Consider the following 6,861-nt stretch of genomic DNA (forward strand, 5'->3'; position numbering starts at 1 on the left):
ACAACAGTCTCCTTGCTCAGCAGGGAGCCTGCTTCTCTCTCTGCCTTTGCCTGCTTGTGCTCTCCCCTGACACCGACAAATATATGAATAAATTCAATCCTTTAAAAATTAAAAAAAAAAAGAGGGAGAAACAGGCTCCCCACTGAGCAGGGAACTCAATGAAGGACTTAATCCCAGGACCCTGAGATCATGACCTGAGCCGAAGGCAGATGCTTAACTGACTGAGCCAACCAGGGGTCCCTGGAGTGGTACATTTGTTACAATTGATGAACCTACATTGACGTGTCATTATCACCCAAAGTCCATACTTTAATCAGGGTTCCTTCTTGGTGTTACACATTCCATGGGTTTGGACAAATGTTTAATGACATATATCTACCATGATGGTATCCTACAGAGTAGTTTCCCTGCCCTAAAACTCCTCTCTGCTTTGCCTATTCATACCCTTACCCCTAATCCCTGTTAAGCTCTGTTTTTTTTAACAGCCTCCATAGTTTTGCCTTTTCCAGAATGTCATAGTTAAAATCATACAGTATGTAGCATTTTCAGATTGGCTTCTTTCACTTAATAAAGTGAATTTAAGTTTCTTCCATGTTCTTTCATAGCTTGATAACTCATTTCTTTTTAGGGATATTATATTTCATTGTCTGGATGTACCACAGTTTATTTATCAATTCACTGTCTGAAGGACATCTTAGTTGCTTCCAAGTTTTGGTGGACCATGTTTTTTGTACTAAAAAATAAGTAATTCAAGTAAGCAACATTAGAGATTTTAAAAATATATATATTTTTTGGGTCCCTGAGACAAAAAATAAAAGTTAATACCAGTGGATTTGAAAAGATATTCTGCCAAACTCAGGAAAAATTTGAGACTCTTTCAAAATAGATATTTATATCTAGAAACAACACTTGGTTAAGCACAAGTAAGCCAATTTTCAGTAATTTTGTCCTAGTCTGAGAGCATTTAAGCACAAAGATCAGTATTAAGTAATGTTCCTAGACTGTTTTGATAATGCTTAATAAACAAAGGGAAATTACACTGGTAGATTGTTACTTTACTCTAAATTTGTTGAATATAAAAGAAATACCAGGGGCGCCTGGGTGGCTCAGTGGGTTAAGCCGCTGCCTTCGGCTCAGGTCATGATCTCAGGGTCCTGGGATCGAGCCCCGCATCAGGCTCTCTGCTCAGCGGGGAGCCTGCTTCCTCCTCTCTCTCTCTCTGCCTGCCTCTCTGCCTACTTGTGATCTCTCTCTGTCAAATAAATAAATAAAATCTTTAAAAAAAAAAAAAGAAATACCAAAAAAAAAAAAAGAAAGAAAGAAAGAAAGAAGGGGAAAAAAGGAAGTACTAATGGGCAAGGAAAGTTATTAAATGAGTGAGAATATATGGTAATGTTGTACCCGAGTTTTTCCGTCCGAGAGACCACCAAGGAGCCAACATCGATGCAATCACAGGAGGGTTTATTTAACAAGTTTAAGCCTGGGCCCAAGTATACCTGACACAGCGGAGTAGGGACTTGGACCCCAAGCTTAGTTAAGGCAGGGGTATTTATGGGTTCCTGTTACTAAAGCAGGGTGGGGATTCCTGTTACTAAAGCAGGGTGGGGGTCTCTGGAACCAAAGCAGGGTGGGGGTTCTTTTTATGAAAACAGGGTGGGGGTCCTTAGACCTAAAGTAAAGTAGGGGAAAGTTTAGCCCTTGGGGACAGGGGTCTGAGATGGCTGCCGGAGCTAAGATGGCTGTACTTATGCTAAGGCTAAACTTGAGGTGGGATGGCCTTAATTTTTCTCAGCCTCCACAATAAGGGAGAGAATATGGGAAAGTAGGGACTCATATACTTTTGGTGGGGCTGAGAATCAACGCAGTCTTTTTTTTTTTTTTTTAAGGCAATTTGGAAAACTTTTCTAAAATTTTAAGTAGCATAACCTTTGATGAAGTTTCTACAGATTTGTCCTATATAAGATACACAAGCGCTTCATGTAAAGATGCTGACAACATAGCAAATGAAGAAAACAATTTGCAGTAATAGCAGTGATCCCTTTAAATATAGACTTGTATAAAACCAAAATATCTCGAAGGGTTTCTCCAAAATGTGTTAAGTGATTACCTCCTTAAAGTGGGGATTGGGGTTTTACTAGTTTTCTATTACTGTATGACTATTTACCAAACTCAGGGACAGAAACTAATACCTAGTGCATTATTTTATAGTTTCCAGAGGTTAGAAGTCAGGCTGGAGTGCCTTGGTTCTCTGTGCAGAGAATCACGGGCTGAAATCCAATTGTCATCCAGGTGGAGATGTGGAATCCACTTCCAAACTCATTCAAGCTGCCTGCGATGCTGTGATTTAGAGTAAGAAATAGTATTTGGTCTCCATCGAATCTCTATCACAGAGCTCCTAAAACCCTTGGAATGAGGGTTTTAGTAATGAGAGCTGTAAGGATGCCTTTTGTTATGTTAATAAGGTCATTCTGGGACCCCGCCTCTGGGTGGGGGCTGGTTACCAAGAGACAAATCACGTGTTTAGAGGGTTGGACCTTTTAGTCCCACCCGCTGTCCTTCAGAGAAGGGCTAGGGCTGAAGGTTGAATCAATCACCAAGGGCGAAGGATTTAATCTGTTGTGTTATGAGTCCTCCATAAAAACGTAGAAGGACGGGTTTCGGAGTTTCCCAGTGCAGGTAAATTTGGGGAGAGTGTTGCACTTGGGAGGGGTATGGAAGCTTCCCATCCTTTTCTTGTACTTTGCCTTGGGCATGTCTTCCATCTAGCTCTTCCTGAGTTATATCCTTTTATAATAAACTGGTAATCTTTTAATACATTTCTCTGAGTTTTATGAGCCACTCCAGCAAATTAATTGAACCCAAAGTTAGGGGGTGGGGGTTGTTGGAACCTCCGATCTATAACCATGGGTCCGAAGCAGAGGTGGTAATCTGGGCTTGAGACTAGCATCTCAAGTTGGGGGGGTACAGTCTCGTAGGAATGAGCCCCTAAACTGTGGGATCTGATGCTGCTCCAGGGTATAGTATATACACAATATATATATCTCTTCTTCCGGAATATATATATATATATATATATATATATATATTCTTCCGGATATTATATTCTTCTGGAATATATATATATATATTCTTCCGGAATTGAGTGCCTGGCTTGCTCAGTCTGCAGAGTGTAAGTCGCTTGGTCTCTGGGTTGTAAGCTCAAGCTCTGCATTGGGCAAAGAGCTAACTTTTTCAAAAAGTGGGTGGGGCGCCTGCCCGGCTGAGTCAGTGAAACACATGACTCTTTTTTTTTTTTTTTTTTTTTGAGGGCGAGAGGGGGAGTAAGTCAGACAGAGGGAGAGATGATCTGAAGCGGAGTCCACACTGAGCACAGGGCCAGGTGCACGGCTCCATCTTAAAACCTTTGGGATCATGACCTGAACTAAGACCAGAAGTCAGGTGCTTAACCAACTGAGCCATCCAGGCACGCACCACAGCATGTAACTCTTGATGTCAGGGTTGTGTATTTATGCCCCATGTTGGGTGTAGAGATTACTTAAAACAACAACTTAAAGAAAAAAAAAAGAATTGTATTGATTGTAGGATAGATCTCCAGCTGGTGTCTGAGAATTGCTTGGTGGTGTGGGGAAGGTACACCCTGCTGGCCCCCCACCCCCTCCCCCCGTCATGGGAGTTGGCAACCAGACTGGTTACAGGTAGAATTACGTTTACTTGTAAAATGGAGGTTCCATTTTTTTTTTTTTAAGATTTTATTTATTTTTTGACAGAAATCACAAGTAGATGGAGAGGCAGACAGAGAGAGAGAGAGAGAGAGGGAAGCAGGCTCCCTGCTGAGCAGAGAGCCCGATGCGGGACTCGATCCCAGGACCCTGAGATCATGACCTGAGCCGAAGGCAGCGGCTTAACCCACTGAGCCACCCAGGTGCCCCATGAGGTTCCATTTTTTTGCTGCCAGTCAGTGAGGGCTGCTTGCTCTTAGCTCCCAGAAGCTGTCCACAGTGTCAGGTGGTCCCTTCCATCAGGTGTGTCTAATCCTTCTCATCTTGTGAACTTCTCATTTCCTCTTCCATCAGCCGGAGAAAACTTTGATTTTAAAGGGCTCATGTGATTAGGTCCAGCTCATACAGTCTATGCTGTTAACTACCATGAGTAAAATCCCTCTTCTTCAACGCTCCTGGATGTCAAGGACATGCACGCCAAGGAGACAGGAAATCTTGGGAGCCATCTAAGAATTTTGCCCTCTACAAAGATGGAGGTAAAATGAGGAGAATTTCCATTTTGTGCTTTATACATATTTGTAAGGTTTGCATTGGGGGGAAAGAATATGCATCACTTTTTGTACTTCACAATGTCTGGAAGGATATACCCTAATATTTTAACAATGGCTGAAGGAATTAGATTTTTGTTTTTAAAGATTTTTATTTTAGGGCACCTGGGTGGCTCAGTCATTAAACGTCTGCCTTCTGCTCAGGTCATGATCCCAAGGTCCTGGTATTGAGCTCCATATCAGGCTCCCTGCACATTGGGAAGCCTGCTTCTCCCTCTCCCACTCCCCCAGTGTGTGTTCCCTCTCATTGTGTCTGTCTCTGTCAAATAAACAAAATTAAAAAAAAAAATTTTTTTTTATTTTATTTTAAAGTAATATCTGTAAACAATGTGGGGCTCAAACTTACAACCCTGAGATCAGGAGTTGCATGTTCCGCTAACTGAGCCAGCCAGGCACCCTCTAAGGTTTTTATTATTTTTTAACTTAATTTTTTAAAAAGTAGGCTCTATGCCCAGTGTGGGGCTTGAATGCACGACCCTGAAATTAAGAGTCAGATGTTCTACCAGCGGAGTCAGCCAGGCATCCCAGGAACAAGATTTTTTTTTTTTTAATATAACCATGTGGTAACCAACTTTTTAATCATATAACCATAAGAATATAAAGTTATTTCCATTTTAAAATCTAAAAAAAATCATGCTGGTCATAGACCAAAACAGCTAACAGAGTTTGTACTGGTGCCATTTTGGCTAATGATAGCTCTTTGCTGTGGTTGTAAATATACATCTTGATAATGCGTCATGGCCAAGATACGAAACTATGAATGCATTTGAGAAGAGTGTGGATACATTCCTGAATGATACACACACAGGTTGTCAGAAGCACTGCAAGTAGGTAGCATCAAGGGAGGAAACTCATCTGAAGATTTAGGTTACAGCATCCTCGGACTGGCTGGAAGCAGGTCTCACACTTTTCCTATAGCTCTTGCCTCTCGTCTGTTAAATGAGGGCATTAGACCAGATGAACCCTAAGATCCATGTGTTTTGCTCAGTCCTTTTGAGATTGGTGCCATCGTTTCTAACAAAATGCTCCTAGTGTTAACTGTCCTAAATAAACATGAGCTGGGAGGATTATTAGCCTGGTGCTGAGAGGTGGGTTTTATGTGTTTTTGAATTATCAGCATGTTCCAGAAAGGAAGGGTTGACACTGGATTAACCTAGGAAAATCAAGTACAAATATAAAATTTGGGGGCACCTGGGTGACTCAGTTAAGTGTCTGCATTTTGCTCAGGTCATTATGCCAGAGTCTTGGGATCAAGCCCTGTGTATGGCTACATGCTCAGTGGAGACTCTGCTTCGCCCTCTGCCCCTCCCCGTGCTTACGCTCTCTCTGTCTCGCTCTCTCTCAAATAAATAAATAAATAAATAAAACCTCAAAATTAAAAAAACAGGTAAAAACAAAAAAAAATACCAAAATTTGACTGAAAACCAGAACAAGCAGGTCAGACACCAAGAACTACAGGACTTTGGAAGGTGATAAGGGAAGGAGTCTCATAGGAGTCCTCACAATTTAAAGGTCTGAAGAATACAAATTTTTTAAAAAATTTTATTTATTTATTTGTCTCAGAGAGAGAGAGAGAGAATACAAGGGGTGTGACAGGCAGGAGAGAAGCAGGCTCCCTGCTGAGCAGGGAGTGGGATGCAGGACTCAATCCCAGGACCCTGAGATCATGACCTGTGCTGAAGGCACATAACAGACTGAGCCATCCAGGCATCCCTGAAGAACACGGATATTTTTCATCCCATTCAAAGAAAACAGGCTTCTTCTCAGTCAATACCAAGTAACCCACTCTTGCTCAGGAAGAGAGAAGGGGAGGGAGGAAAAGAGCATGTGTTTGGGTCATTTCATATTTTTTATATGTAGATCAGGAAGCAAAATCCCTAAGTTCAGGGTAACACACAGCAAAAACAAACTGCTAAACTAGATTGATTTTGTATTTTCTGTTCTTTTCCAGCAGGTCTTTGCTTCCTGAAAGGAAGGGCTGATGCTGATTAATTGACAAAAACACATTTGGAACGATAAAGTACTTCCCACACATTCCTGGCCATCCAGGCACTTAGCAGATGACATTCTTCTCTCTCCGACACCCACCTCCCTCCTCAACAAGGTTCGAAGCCCTCATTAGGACACAACAAAATCCTTATCCTTGCTGGGGTCAGGAGTCACGTTTTATTTATTTTTTTTTTTTAAAGATTTTATTTATTTATTTGACAGAGACATCACAAGTAGGCAGAGAGGCAGGCAGAGAGAGAGAGGAGGAAGCAGGCTCCCCACTGAGCAGAGCGCCCGATGTGGGTGTCGATCCCAGGACCCTGGGATCATGACCGGAGCCGAAGGCAGAGGCTTTAACCCACTGAGCCACCCAGGTGCCCCTCAGGTGCCCCTCAGTCTGTATTTTAACAAGAGTCTTACTCCTAGGTGATTCTGATATAAGTCATCTCTGAGAACCCCTTACTTCGCCCCCATTGCCACACTCCCCAATCCCCTCCATAGCTCTCATCTCCATCTGCCAAACTCTACCTTGACTTCTTTATTGT

General features: G+C 42.2%; 1 long non-coding RNA gene across 1 annotated transcript; it reads left to right on the plus strand.

Annotated features, from left to right (window-relative positions):
• Positions 1-2,580: 2,580 nt before the first annotated feature.
• Positions 2,581-6,536, plus strand: LOC122899802. Its single transcript, XR_006383145.1, has 3 exons — positions 2,581-2,676; positions 4,074-4,255; positions 6,279-6,536. It is a non-coding gene; the product is annotated as an uncharacterized LOC122899802 (long non-coding RNA).
• The last annotated feature ends 325 nt before the right edge of the window (positions 6,537-6,861 follow it).

This window comes from Neovison vison, chromosome 1, assembly GCF_020171115.1.
Source record: "Neovison vison isolate M4711 chromosome 1, ASM_NN_V1, whole genome shotgun sequence".
NCBI lineage: Eukaryota > Metazoa > Chordata > Mammalia > Carnivora > Mustelidae > Neogale > Neogale vison.